We start from the raw sequence: 15,772 nt of genomic DNA on the forward strand, positions 1-15,772 counted from the left end.
CTTTCACTTAGCAATGCATTTAAGTTTCCTCCATGTCTTTCCATGGCTTTATAGCTCATTTCTTTTTAGTGCTGAATAATATTCTGTTGTCTGGATATACCACAGTTTATTTATCCATTCATCTATGAAGGACATCTTGGTTACTTTCCAAGTTTGGGCAACTATGAATACCATGCTAAAAACATCCATGTGCAGGTTTTTGTATAGACATCAGTGTTCAACTCCTTTGGGTAAATACCAAGGAGTGTGATTGTTGGTTCAAATACCGAAAATATATTTATTTTTGTAAGAAACTGCCAAACTGACTTCCAAAGTAGCTGTACCATTTTGCACTCCCACCAGCAATTATTGAGAGTTTCTGTTGCTCCACATCTTCTCCAGTATTTGGTGTTGTCAGTGTTTTGGATTTTTGCCATTTTAATAGGTGTATGGTGGTATCTCACTGGTGTTTTAATTTGTAATTCACTATCACCATATGATACTGAACGTGTTTTCTTATGCTTATTTGCCATCTAAATACCTTCTTCAGTGAGGTGTCTATTAAGGTCTTTTGCTCGTTTTTTAAAATTGTATTGTTCATTTTGTTATTGTTGAGTTTCTAGAGTTCTTTGTCTATTTTGGATAACAGTTCTTTATCAGATGTGTCTTTTGCAAATATTTTCTCCCAGTCTGTAGCTTGTTTTCTCATTCTCTTGACATTGTTTTTTGCAGAGCAGGAGTTTTTAATTTTAATGAAGTCCAGCTTATCAATTGTTTCTGTCATGGATTGTGCCTTTATTGTGGTATCTAAAAAGTAATCACTGTGCCAAATGTCCTGTAGGTTTTCTCTTCTCTTCTTCTCCTTTTTTTTTTTTTGTGAGGAAGATCAGCCCTGTGCTAACATCTGCCAATCCTCCTCTTTTTTTGCTGAAGAAGACTGGCCCTGGGCTAACAGCCGTGCCCATCTTCCTCTACTTTATATGGGACGCTACCGCAGCATGGCTTGACAAGTGGTGTGTCGGTGTGCGCCCGGGATCCAAACCAGCGAACCCCAGGCCACCGCAGCGGGGTGCATGCACTTAACCACTTGCGCCACCGGGCCGGCCCTCTCTTATGTTATCTTCTTAGAGTTTTATAGTTTTGTGTTTTACATTTAGGTCTATGGTCCAGTCTGAGTCAATTTTTGTAAAAAGTGTATGTCCTGTGTCTAGATTGTTTTTTTGCGTGTGGATATCCAGTTGTTCCAGCACCATTTGTTGGAAAGACTATCTTTGCTCCACTGTATTGCTTTTGCACTTTTGTTAAATATTAGTTTACTATATATATGTGGGTCTATTTTGGGGCTATCTGTTCTGTTCCATTGATTTCTTTGTCTATTCTTACAGCAATACCACAATGTCCTGTTTACTCTAGCTTTATAGTCTTAAAGTTGGGTAGTGTCCGTTCTCTGACTTTGTTCTTGTTCTTAAATATTGAATTGGCTCTTCTGGGTCTTTTACCTCTACATATAAACTTTAGTATCAGTTTATTGATATCTACAAAATAACTTGCTAGGATTTTGATTGAGATTGCATTGAATCTGTAGATCAAGTTGGGAAGAACTGCCATCCTAACAATGCCCAGTTTTCCATCCATGAACATGGAATATCTCTCCATTATTTAGTTCTTCTTTGATTTTGTTGATCAATGTTTTGTAATTTTCCTCATATAGATCTTGAACATATTTTGTTAGATTTATATCTAAATATTTCATTTCTGGGGTGTTAATACAAATGGTATTGCATTTTTAATTTCAAATCCAGACATTCATTGTTGTTTTAGGAAAGTGATTGACTTTTGTGTATTAACCTTGTATTCTGCAACCTTACTATAATTGCTTATTAGTTTCAGGATTTTTTTTTTATTTTTTCAGATTTTCTACATAGAGAATCATGTCATCTGTGAACAAAGACAGGTTATTTTTTTCTCCCCAATTTGTATGCTTTTTATTTCCTTTTCTTGTCTTATTGTATTAGCTATGACTTCCAGTACAACGTAGAAAAGGAGTGGTGAAAAGTGACATCGTTGTTTTGTTTCTGATCTTAATGGGAAAGCTTCTATTTTCTCACCATTAGGTATGATGTTAGCTGTAGGTTTTTTATAGATGTTCTTATCAAATTGAGGAGGTTCCCCTCTACTAGTTTACTGAGAGTTTTATTTGGATTTTGTCAAATGCTTTGTACATCTATTGATATGACCATGTGATTTTTCTTCTTTGGACTGTTGATGTGATGGATTACATTAACTGATTTTTGAATGTTGAACCAGCCTTGCATACGTGGGATAAATCCCATTTGGTTGTGGTATATAGTTCTTTTTATACATTTTGGATTTATTTTGCTAATACTTTCTTGAGGATTTTTGTATCTATGTGCATGAGAGATATTGCTCTGTAGTTTTCGTGTAATGTCTTTGCCTGGTTTTGATATTAGAGTAATGCTGGCCTCATGGAATGAGTTAGGAAGTATTTCCTCTGCCTCCATCTTCTGAAAAAGATTGTAGAGAATCTGTATGATTTCTTCCTTAAATATTTGGTAGAATTCACCAGTAAACCCATATGGGCCCATTACTTTCTGTTTTGGAAGGTTATTAATTATTGGTTCAATTTCTTTAATAGACGTAGGCCTACTCAGAATGTCTATTTCTTTTTTTGTGAATTTTGGCAGATTGTGTCTTCAAGGAATTGGTCCATCTCACCTAGGTCATCAAATTTGTGTGCATAGAGTTGTTTCTAGTATTCCTCTGTTATCCTCTTAATGTCTCTGAGAATTGTAGTGATGTCATCTCTTTCATTTCTGATATTAGTCATTTGTATCTTTCCTTTTTTCTTAGCCTGGCCAGAGGCTTGTGGATTTTGTTGATATTTCCAAATAATCAGCTTTCAGCTTTGTTGATTTTTTTCCTGTTGATTTCCTGTTTTAAGTTCATTGATTACTGCTGTAATTTTTATTACTTTCCTTCTTCTTACTTTAAGTTTGATTTGTTCTTCTTTTTCAGTTTTCTAAAATGGAAGCTTAGATTACTGACTTTAGATTCCATCCTTTATTTAGTGAATGAATCATTTTATTTGAGAAAGTGAAAGAAATTTAAGCATGACCAATGTCTTCCCAACAAATTTCTAAGGAAATTATATATGCACATCTTTTAGAAAGAATAGCTTACATTTGCATTAATATTATTTAAAATCACTTCCAAATATTTCAGCTCATTTGATCAGTTTGATTTTCAAAACAATGTAGTTAACATGACAGAATGGTCATCATTTTCTCAGGGTTTTTTTTCAGTGAGGAAACTGAGGCTTTGAGGAATTCGATAGCAAATGAAAGAGCATGGATTTTGATATAGGACTTCTAACTTCTCGAGCAGAAATCTTTCTAAATATTGTGCTATCTTTATTTTGTACTCAGGAATATATTAATTAATAGTTTACTTAAAAATATTTATAAAATTTTGAACATATTCTAAGCATTGCTGTAGACACTGGGGATTCAGCTGTGAATGAAACTAGCAAGATTCATCACTCTTAGAGAGCCCACATTTTAATAGTCAAAAATAAAAAAGATGAAAAAGATACAGTATATATGATGATAACAAAATAATTGCTATAGGTAAGAACAAGAAAACAGGGTTAAGAATCCTGGAAGAGGGGTTGGAAGGCTATATATCTGGAGGGAGGCCACACAGATAAGTGACGTTTGAACAGAAAATTCAGTGAGTGAGGGAGCAAGCAAGCAAATATGTGGAAGAAGATCATTCTGGCTGAAAGAAGAGTAAGTACAAAGGCTCTTTGACGGAAATATGCTTGTTCAAGAATTTCAAGGAGGACTTGGAGGTCATGTCAAGTAAGAGGTCAGCAGAGATGGTAAGGGAGTAATTACAGGAGGATGACAGGCTAGGTAGGCCCTAATATGCCATAGCAAGAACTTTTATTTCTACTGTGAGTGAGATGAAAAGCCATAGAGTGTTTTGGGACTGAAGGGAATGATTTGAGTTAAGTTTTAAATGTGTATTGAGAATAAACTCAAATAAACGTGTATTAAGAATAGTAGAGAGGCAAGTGCTAAAATGTAAAAATTCATGCTAGAAATGTAGATGGTTAGAACCAGGGTAGTATTACCTCACTGGATAAAAACTAGTGGAGTTCTGAATATATTTTAAAGATTGAGTCAAGAGGAATTGCTGTCGGATTGGATGTTAAATGTAAAAGAAAACACAAGACTCAAAAATACTTCCATCCCAGGTCTGGCCCTGTGGCGTAGCAGTTAAGTGCACGTGCTCCGCTGCTAGCAGCCCGGGCTCGGATCCCAGGCGCGCACCGATGCACTGCTTGTCAGGCCATGCTGTGATGGCGTCCCATATAAAGTGGAGGAAGATGGGCACGGATGTTAGCCTAGGGCCAGTCTTCCTCAGCAAAAAAAGAGGAGGATTGGAATGGATGTTAGCTCAGGGCTGATCTTGCTCACAAAAAAAAAAAAAAAAAAAAAATACTTCCATCCTGTGTATTTGGCCTGAGCATTTCAGGGAGAATTTTCATTTGTTGAATGGGGAAGACTGTAGGAGAAACCACGGGGCAGTGGTGGAGTGTGGTGTGGTGATGTTGATCAAGAGTTCATTTTTGAAATGTTAAGTTAGAGATGCCTACTGGGCGTTCAAACAGAGAAATTAGAGTCAGGGAAATACACAGTTCTACATTTTAAAAGGATTATTAGGTCTGGATCACTTGGAGATCTTTTTGGCAACATGCTATTGAGTTATAATCATTCCAGGTCTAATTTCTAGGTTTGTGTTTCTTCTCCATAAGCAGCAAAATTTAGTTTTTTTTTCCTTTGTGAGGAAGATCAGCACTGAGCTAACATCCATGCTAATCCTCTTTTTGCTGAGGAAGACCAGCTCTGAGCTAACATCTATTGCCAATCCCCCTCCTTTTTTCCCCCAAAGCCCCAGTAGATAGTTGTATGTCATAGTTTAACATCCCTCTAGTTGCTGTATGTGGGACGCGGCCTCAGCATGGCCAGAGAAGCAGTGCGTAGGCGCACGCCCAGGATCAGAACCCAGGGCTGCCAGCAGCGGAGCCCACACACTTAATCGCAAAGCCACGGGGCCGGCCCAGCAACATTTAGTTTTTATTGTTTGAAGCAGTGAAAATTTTTTTGGTGACACTCCTGTTTAGTAATATTATAGCCTCTTGCCTGTATAACTTATAAGTTATCTGTATTTCTTTTTAATAATTCATCTGAATTACCCCAAGCTTACAAACTACAGCAACAAGAAGGCCCTTATGAATTGTGAACCAAAACTTAATAAGATCACTAAGCTTAGCTTCCAAAATGGATAGTTATTACAAAATCTGAAATAAAATAACAAATCTAGTCAAGTAAAAATAAGCATTAGTAGCAATATTTTTATCATCAGATTAATATTATAGTCTATTCTAAAACTTTACTAATTTACTTCAATCACTCACTCAAATGTTTTCTGAAAATAAGTATAGTAAGTACTTCCCCACTTTTTTTCTTTGCATTTTAGAAGTTACGTAACATTAGAGGGGATGCTTAAAGATAAGTCTGACGGGGTAGTGCAAAATTATTTCCATGTCCCTTGATACCTGTAAACATTTCATGAACGTGATTGCAGGGTTTGGATTCTGGTATTGAAATCACAGGAGAGCCATTTACTATGGATGTGTAATATCTGTATGTTATATTTTGCTCTTGTCTCTGAGTCTTAATATCTCCATTTACTCCAAATATGTAAAAGATAAAATGATCAGATAAGAGATTATGTTTGACTTACTCTGAGATAAGCACGGGAGAGTATTTCATTTGAACCTCATCTGACTGCTCTTTTATTAGCTCAGACAGAAGATCATAGAGAATATTTTGGATCTTCTTAAATACTGCTTAACTTTGATGGCGTATATCCTAACCAACTTATGCTGCCAACTGCGCTCTAGGCTTTTAGACTAGTTATGCAAATAAAAAGAGAGCAGAGCTAACATGAAAAGAAACACCTTTGATTATTTTATTTATTAAGCTGTTTTTGGAGTTTTGTACAAAGAAGTAGAGATGCAAATGTCTGCCAAATTTGTCTTGAGATGATCGCAAGTGATGAACAGACACACACACACACGCACACCCCCCCACACACACACCATTTAATTAACAGCCAGGCAGGTTTGAAAAGTAACTTTAAATTTTAGGCTCTCAAATTTGTGTTTCAACATCTCTAAGTATTTTACTGGCTTGGGGTTTGCTGTAGGTATTTTGGTACTATAATCTTTCTCTTATGCTTCCTTTCAAAATATGTGTTTTAGGTGAAGTTATGTGTATCTTCAAAACATAAGTTAAAAATATAAGCAACATTATTGTGTCTCATTATTTTAAAATGACTGTATCAGTCAGGGTTTATCATAGAAGCAGAACTGATAGGAGATTTTTATTTATACTTATATCTATATCTATCTATCTGTCTATCTATCTATCTATCTATCTATCTATCTATCTATCTATCTATCTATCATCTATGTATGTATGTATGTATCTATCTATCTATCTATCCATCTATCTATCTACAAAAGGATTTGCTACAGGGAATTGACTTATCCAACTGTGGGAGCTAGCGAAACTGTCTCTGTCAGACTGTTGTCTTATCTGATGCTGGAGCTTAAAGCTCTCAGGAAAGGGGGTCAGGAAGGGAAGATCTTGAGTAGGATGAAACCCACAAACATGTGCTTGAACCCCAGCGGAATGGACTGAAACCTTTGTCCATTCTTACTGCTTCTGACCTTGGTGACGTGGATACCCTGCAGGAGCTGGAGCCATGGAGCTAAACACCCACGATGGGCCCAGAATCCGAGAAGCTACAAGGGAATCCGGGTGTGGATAAAGCAGTTGCCGGCCCAGCTGCTGCTTCCCATCAGACATATCAGCAACCACATTTGCATGCTAGAAGATAGCTGCTGCTTCCCTTACACTTTCCAAATCTCACATGAACTCCCTTGTGGCCCGCCCAAACCAGAAACATGCAAAAAAAAGAGAATTCTGGAAAATTTAGTACAAATTAACACATCCTATCAAATTAACACATTACAAAGCCGTCAAACGTTTAATACATTTTTTGAAATGATCAACCATCGCTACCACTTTCTATCAATCTTGGGTGTATCCAAAAAGAACACAGAATTTTATTGACTATATATATCAGTAGAGGCAGAAATACAGATATACAGAAGCAGAAATCTTCATATAATAATGCTTCCTTCCTTCTTTCTTTTCTAGTTTGTTTTACCCTAATAGCATATTAATTTTTGGGAAATCTCTTTTTCAACTTTTTGTTTTGAATATTTTCAAACCCACAGCATAGTAGAAAGAATAGTACAATGAACACAGGTATTTCCTCTACCTAGATTCATACTTGGCATGCTTACTTTATCATGTTCTCTAGATTGTACGTCTTTCACTATGTACATACACATGTACAAACTTTTTCTTGTGCTTGATTTGAGACATGAATTTGTAAATATCATGATACTTCCCCTGTAAATACTTCAAATGTATCCCATGAGAGGAAAGGATGTTCTCTTACAATTGAATTGCCTTGTCTCTATATATTATATACGTAATAATCTATACTATAAATATATAATTATTACCCACTTGAAATTTAACATTAGCTATTACTTAATATACAACCTTTATTAAATATTCCTCAATTGTTCCTAAACGTCCTTTGTAGCTTTCTTTCACTTGGTTTTTCCTGATCTAACAACCAATCATGCACCGCACTTAATCATTGTGTGCCTTTGGTCTTCTTCAATATAGGACTTTTCTCCTGCATTTTTTTAATTTCTGTCATGTAAATATTTTTAAGAGTTAAGGCCAATCTTTTAAAAGATTCCTCAATTTGAGTTTGTTTGATGTTTGCATTACTTGAGAAAGTACATTATAATGAGACATTTTTGTATACTATCAAACTTTAGACAAGTGTGAATTTTTTATTGATGACTGAGTGCATGAAAGTAATATACAATACATTTCTTGGAAAGGGTCTGTCTTTGTCCTCTGGTTCTAGTCTGTTTTTCCCTCTACTACTGAGTTTCCACATGACAACAACAGCAACAACAGAATATTTTCCACCTCTAGTTATACTGAAAGGTAATTATAGTTAGGTTTCCATGGTTACTAGGGCTTTTGTTGGTGATGTCATTGTTGGGGAATGACCCTTCCTCAGGTGTATCACATCCTTTAGCATTTACATTGTATTCAGAGGTGGATGCCTAGGAACAGAAGTGTATTTATGCCTGGATTTAGATTTGTTGCCTGTTATAAGTAAAAAGTGGGTAATCAAATCCATCGATGTGATTACACATAGGGCAACTAAATTGCAAGAAGATTAAATAATGTGCCAAAATAAACATATTATTGAAAAAGAAATACAATGTTTAACATCGTCTTTCATAATAAGAATTTTTATTGTATGTTTTAAAGATTTTCTAATTTTTGTCTCATAGTGAAACGTGTGTGTTCAAGTTTATTCAATATAAATTAGTGTGAGATTATGTAAGTGAGATCAAGTCAAATTTAAGCAGTAATATATGTTTTACCATTGCTATAGCATCTATTATGAGGGCCTGGAAGTGGAAAGGAAGGAGTGGTGTTTTTATTTTTATTTATTTTTTTTGGTGAGGAAGATTTGCCCTGAGCTAACATCCGTTGCCAATCTTCCTCTACTTTGTATGTGGGGTGCCTCCACAGCATGGCTTGATGAGCAGTATGTAGGTCCGTGCCCAGGATTCGAAACCTCAAATCCTGGGCTACCGAAGGGGAGCACGTGAACTTAACCACTACGCCATGGGGCCAACCGCAGGAGTGGTGTTTTTAAGAGACAAAATTAATCATACATCATATAATAATATGTATAAAATATACGTTGATTTTGATACATTTTAAAAGATCCTAGATCTACAATACCCTTTTGTATCAATCAACACAGAATAAAGAAAGCTAGTATCAATTTGGGGAGATAGTAAATATTTTGACTTTAAGAAGTTATCTATATGCAAAGTTTGGGAGAACTTGTTCTACATTACCTTGTCAAGGGTCAGGTATCTCAGTTTTCTGGCCACTTCCTTCTGCTCAGAAGCAATCATTTACTTGTTTCTTATATATCTTTCCAGAGATAGTTAAGCTTTTGCAATCACATATATTTAGATTGAAAAGGCTATATGATGGGTTAAATATTGAAACTCTTCCCACCACATCAGCTTGAAAATAGCACATGCCTTCAGCTTCTCCAGTAGCTGGCTCACCTTCACCACCCTGGTCTTCTGAGCGCTTGCCCTAGTGCATCTCCACCTCCCCTTGGTACAACAAGCGAAACATTTGTGTCTGGCACAGAAAAGACACCCAGGATCCTGTTCTGGTGATCTGGTGGTGCCCATCTTGATTGGTCACCTATGTCCTGACTCACATCCAGTAAGCTTTACCTACAATTTGAGCTGAACTTGGTATGGCCATTTCTGTGAAATCTTCAATTTGTTTCAATCTGATAACATCTTGCCTCAAGGCTACTGTATCTGTTCAGTTTTGACCTTCTGGCTGTACCTCTTATGTAGGGAAATGCACTCTGACAGCTTTCTCAAAGATCTGCAGCAGCAAGACTTAATTTTTTTCATTGTTAACATCAACAGAACTCCATTACTACCCCTTCACCTGTGTATTAATATTATTGTGACCTTGTTTGTACCCTGGACTGATAAGGTCTGGAGAAATCTGGTTCACGTATTTATTCTTCTTGGCATCAAAAGTTTTCAAAGAACATAGGAAAATTTGTTTCTTGTAAAACTTTCATCTTAAGTATTGTTGGAGTATACCAGCAATCTCACAAAAACTCCATTATTCTAAAAATTCTAGTTCAAAGAGAACAAGTAATTTTCCTCTCTAAGAGTTTAATGCCAGTAGATTTCTCAGTTACAAAGCTTCTGCCTTAGTAAAATTATGACACAAAAGAAGCACTTGATACCTGAAAAGACAGCTGTGCTTCATGAATATTGTATCTATTATCTTCTCTAGAGTCATAATTCTTCTCCTTAGTTTATATGAAATAATTGAAACATCTAATACTGATTCAGTACCTCTGATATTTAGAATATAGGAAATGACCATGCATTATAACTGTTAAAATGAATGTAAAAATGATTTTATTAATTTGTTTTTAACTCATGGCTTATTATTTTAAGTAAAATACAGTTCCTTCATGTAACAAAAAAATCTTTAGACTTTCTTTTTATCACACACACAGTATGTACCTGTTCCTTTCACATACATTTTCATATATTTTCATGATTCATGATCCCTTAACTGAACAGGGATCTATGTAACATACCTATACATCTTTTCTAGGTCAGAAAGGAAAACAAAGATGCTATCCCAAGCAATATAGCCTTTTCAATAGCAAAGATGCTATTCCGTTGACGATTGCAAACGTCATGGAAATGGGTATGGGTTTGAATGTATACTAGCTGTGTGGTCAGGAGACATCCATGAAATTAAATTAAGAATTACGGGTCTTAGATTGATAGCTCACTAAAGGAAAAGCAAATCCACTCTGGAAAGAACAGGCTCGAACTAGACTGTCAGGATTCCTAAATTAAACTCTAGTTAGCATGAGTATACAATTCAAAATTATAAGCCACACAAGGAAAAAACTCTGTGAATGAAGGCAGCCTCAATAATTATAGCTGTATATAAATTTGTTTTATCCCCATGCTTAGGTCATTTAATCCAGTTTGGAGTATTGAATTCCAGTTTTCTTCTGCTTTGTGTGTATGTGTGTGTGTCTGTGTTTTGGAGGTAGGGGTAGAATTTTCTTCAGTTATTATATTTAGATTTTCATTTTCTATTTTCTTCTGTTGCAGCTTTGCATGGAAGTTTTTTTGTTTTGTTTTTTCTATTTCAGAGTATTTTATGGACTGGCTGGTTAGCTCAAGAGCGCCTTCTTCTGACGGTGGTGAACTCCAGCTTCTTTAAGTTCTGATGGTGTTAGTGAGAGAAGGAAAAGGTTATAATGTCTTTTCAAAAAAAATTATTTTAATTTCCTTATGATTGCTAATTTTCCTTTTTATTTTTATTGTGCTTTGTTACCACATCCCAAAGAACACCTCTTCTTAAGTATTTCTCTGATTTTTTTCCCAGAAGTAATTTTTTTTTTGAGGAAGATTGGCCCTGCGCTAATATTTGTTGCCAATCTTCCTCTTTTTCTTTTTTCTCCCCAAAGCCGCAGTGCATAGTTGTGTATCACAGTTGTAGAGTTGTAGCTCTTCTACGTGGGATGCCAAGTCATCGTGGCTTGATAAGTGGTGAGTAGGTCCCTGCCCAGGATCCAAACCAGCGAACCCCGGGCCGCTGAAGCGGAGCATGCGAACTCAACCACTTCACCACCAGGCCGGCCCCCTGAAGTAATTTTACTTCCAATCTGTTGTTCTAGTCCTCCTCATTTTCAATCCCCTTTCTTACAACTGATGCTATGACCAACCAAGTTTGAATCTGTGTCTAGTATTCTGGCATTTACTGTTGGACTTTCTTTCCCTAGGCTTCCTATTTCCCCCCATGACTTATCTGTGTCTTCCAGGCTGCTCTCCTCCTTTTTCATTGTGACTCTTAAGTCTCTTCTTCCCTACTTTCTAAGTTTCACAAGTTTTCAACAGCAGGGGGAATTCCAGTAAAATTTGGTGGTTTGTTTTTCTACCTAGAGGTAATTTGATATTTGTGATCTTCTCCATCTCTGAGAAATGCTAATGGCACGTTTCATGTACCGCTTTCTCTGAGCTCTTTGTTGATTTCAGGCTTTTATTTTTGAGTTGGGTAGGGGGAGAATGTGTGGAGAGATTCAGATTCGGGCTTCTTTTACTTTCATTCTTCTAAACTTTTGGCATTGTCTCTTATGAAAAGCATTTATAGATACTCTTTTGCTACTATTTTAGGTAAATACATCTAGTGTGCACGGTGTTCCATTTTTTTTTATATTATTTTTTGTGTGTGTGAGGAAGATCAGCCCTGAGCTCACATCCATGCCAATCCTCCTCTTTTTGCTGAGGAAGACCGGCACTGAGCTAACATCTATTGCCAATCCTCCTCCTTTCTGTTTTCCCTTTTTCTCCCCAAGGCCCAGTAGACAGTTGTATGTCATAGTTGCACATCCTTCTAGTTGCTGTATGTGGGACGCCACCTCAGCATGGCCGGACAAGCGGTGCGTCAGTGCACGCCCAGGATCCGAACCCTGGCCACCAGTAACGGAGTGCGTGCACTTAACTGCTGAGCCACCGGCCAGCCCCCCATTTTATTTTTTTTTTATATCTGAAGACCACATGTCACTACAATCCTAATATTTGTCTCTATGAAGGATCATTTTCATCAGTACACAAATTACATATTATCTCCTATTGAAAATAGAAAAGAAAAACTTCCATTTTATCCATGTGTTCCACAACTTTAATTACTCTACTTTTCTTTAAAACAAAACAATTCCAAAGGATTAATTACTCACTATCTCTACCTTTTCTCCTCCCATTCTCTTGGATTCACTCCATTTAAGTCAGCATTTCCCCTACTTCATTGTTATTGTGATTATCAAGGTCAACATGACCTCCAAGTTATCTAATCATTTTTATGTGTTAGTTCTCATCTTATTTAACAAAGTTGATCACTCACTCTTTCTTTCTACACTTTATTCACTTGGTCTCGGAAGCAGCATAACTACCTCTTTCTTCCCTATTTCACTGTCTGCATGTCTTCAATCTTTTTGGCTGAATCCTTCATTTTTTCTGACTGCTATTTGCTATGGTGACTTAGAATTAAAATTTTGGATATTGTCCCTTTTCCCTGTCTATCCTTTCTCCAAAAGACCACTGTGAATGGAGTTATATAAAGGCTAGTTAATGGAGATCTGGCAAAGATGACAGAGAAGAAGTGCCCAAGAAAGATAGACATGGTATCATAATAATAAGAGAAAATGGTTTCTGAGGGAGAAGTACATCATGTCAGATAATACAGAATACAGGAATAAAATGAAAACTGAAATGTTTCTATTGGATTTATCAGTAAGGAGGTAATCAGTAACCTATCAGTAACGTATAGATAATTCTATTTCAGAAACCAGATTGTAGTGGACTGCAGAGTGAGCTGGATGTGAGGAAATGAAGGCAGTGAGTAAAGACAGATGTGTCATGAAGTTTGGTTACAGAAAGAAGGAGAGGACCTAGGCACCAGAAAGTGAGAGTGAGAGATAGAGATAGAGATAGAGGAGAGAGAAGGGGAAGGAGAGGAGAGGAAAGAGAAAGAGAGAGGTGCTATAGACTGAATGTTTGTGTCCCACCCACAAATTCACATGTTGAAATGCTAACTCAAAGTGTGATGGTATTAGGATGAGGGGCCTTTGAGAGGTGCTTAGGTCATGAGGATGGAGCCCTTATGAATGGGATTAGTGCCCTTATAAAAAGAGACCCCAAAGATCTCTCTCACCCCTTCCTCCATGTGAGGACACAGTGAGAAAATGGCCATCTATGAACCAGAAAGCGGGTCCTCATCTGAATCTGTCAGTGCCTTGATCTTGGGCTTTGCAGCCTCCAGAACTGTGAGAAACGTTTGTTGTTTAAGCCACCTAATCTATGGTATTTTGTTATAGCAGCCCTAATGGATTAAGACAAGAGGTGAGAGGGGAGAATAAAGAGAAGAGAGGAGAGGAAGAGAAGAAATTTTTGGAGAGGGTGAGGAAGATTTTCCCCAAAATGAAATGATCTGGAGAATTTATGTTTAGATGTTAGTGGTTAAAGATTCTGCTTGGGGTGAAAGATGTAGACTATATCAAGGAAACTATATCATGTCACTAATCAATAACATGAAGTTTCTAGGAATGTGGAAGGAAATGTTTCAGAATCCAGAGGGAACGACTTGGCTTAGACAGGACGAGCAACAAAGGGATAAACTGAAGATGGGTTCAGATCCCAGTAGAGAGGTAGGTTTGTTAGCAAGATGTTAATAAAGGTCTCATATCGTGGCTTCTAATTTCTTTTTGATCTAACGTGAGATGATAATGTTGCGTTAATATCTGTCAGTATTATTTTATTATTTTGATTTCCAGGATATAATTTTATATGTTTCTTTATTATATAGTAAGACACATATGGGAAGATCATAAGTATATTGCCAATATGGATTATATTTTTTGTCAAAAAAAGCAGCATCACCTGGTGGATAAGTATACAGACACTGGAACAAGACTGCTAGGAATCAAACGCTAGCTACAGCACAAACCAATTAGGTGACCTGAAGCAATTTACTTAGTCTCTCTGGGCCTTAATTTTGTCATATGTTAAATGGAGATAATGATAATACCTACCCTATAGGACTTTTATGATTATGAAAGAAGTTATTATTTGTAAAACATTTAGAAGAGTGTTTGGTACACAGTAAGTACTATGTGTTTGTTGAAAAATAATGGCAAAAAATGAAATCCGTTTATTCATTTAATACTTTTATTTCAGAATGAATTGTGGTCAACTTTGAAAAATTTGAGACCAGCTGATCTACTAACTTTGTAGCTCATCTCTTTGGTTTTAACAATTGGAAACTTTTAACATCAGGCTCTTATACAAAGATGTGAAAGGATGCTTATTTACTAGGTGACATTGATTAAACCAAGATAGAACCCAAGTCAGGTAAACATCTACTTAATGTTCCTCTCCTCCACCCAATGTGGAAGACATTCACTTCAGGTTGATTTGACAGACCATGGATGTGATGTTAGTAACTTCTCTCTGACTATGAGTTGAATAACATTGGACTCCCTTTTTGTATTTGCTTATTTTTTCATTAGGGAATTGAAGGGGCACAAACTTAGATTTCAAATCATGATTTAAGCAGCCAAAAGATACACCACATGTCCAAAACTTGGTCTTCTTATTGTGCACTGTCTCCCTGTGCCTATGGCTTGTTTACTGGAGACAAGTATAATCCTAAATAATAAGGTTGTTACATTGTTGACGGGTTTTTCCTAAGATTCAATAAGAAGACTGATGAATGTGTGTGTATGTGTGTGACTGTGTATGTGTATATGGGTTGTTAGCAGCTGAAGAACTATTTCATAGTAACAGCACAAAGTTGTCTATGAGTTTTGGTAAACAAAACAAAAAAACAAACAAAAAAACCCACACTAACAAACTAAATTGTTTACTTTTCATTTATTTCTCTTCTTCCAATGGTGATGTGGCAGATGCTGTTCCAGGCAATCTTCTGAGATCTTTACAAATAATAACTCCATCTAATTCCCACAACAATCCTACAAAATGGGTACTATTATCATGCCCATTTTATATATGATGAAACTGAAGCACAGAGAGGTTAAGCTACTTCCCCAAATCAAACAGCTGTTAAGTCGTAGAGCTAGGACTTGATCCCTGGCAGCTTACTCCATAATATGCCTTTTGTAACTTAAAAAAAAAATGAATATGAGCTTGTCACATGGCTACACCACCCTTTCCTTCCTCCCCACCAAAATACATTTACAGTCTCCCTTACAGCTAATTGTGACTATGGGGCCAAATTTTGGCCAATGAGATGTGACCAAAAGTGATATGTGTCCATTGATAAAATTTCAGTTAAGCAAGATGAGTGAATTCTAAGGATCGGCTGTACAACATTGTATCTGCCATCAACAATAATGTATTGTACACTTAAAAATTTAAGAGGGTAGATCTCAT

The 15,772-nt window shown here is 36.4% G+C and overlaps 1 long non-coding RNA gene across 2 annotated transcripts in view; it reads left to right on the forward strand.

Annotated features, from left to right (window-relative positions):
• Positions 1-11,229, forward strand: part of LOC147916458 (uncharacterized) — a 75,150-nt gene extending 63,921 nt beyond the window's left edge. For both annotated transcript variants that reach the window (XR_015552994.1, XR_015552993.1), the window contains exon 3: positions 10,975-11,229. This is a non-coding gene — a long non-coding RNA (uncharacterized LOC147916458). The remainder of the gene's footprint in view (positions 1-10,974) is intronic.
• The last annotated feature ends 4,543 nt before the right edge of the window (positions 11,230-15,772 follow it).

This window comes from Ceratotherium simum, chromosome 8 (genome assembly GCF_057802395.1).
Source record: "Ceratotherium simum simum isolate JZ-2026a chromosome 8, ASM5780239v1, whole genome shotgun sequence".
In the NCBI taxonomy this organism is placed as follows: Eukaryota; Metazoa; Chordata; class Mammalia; order Perissodactyla; family Rhinocerotidae; genus Ceratotherium; species Ceratotherium simum.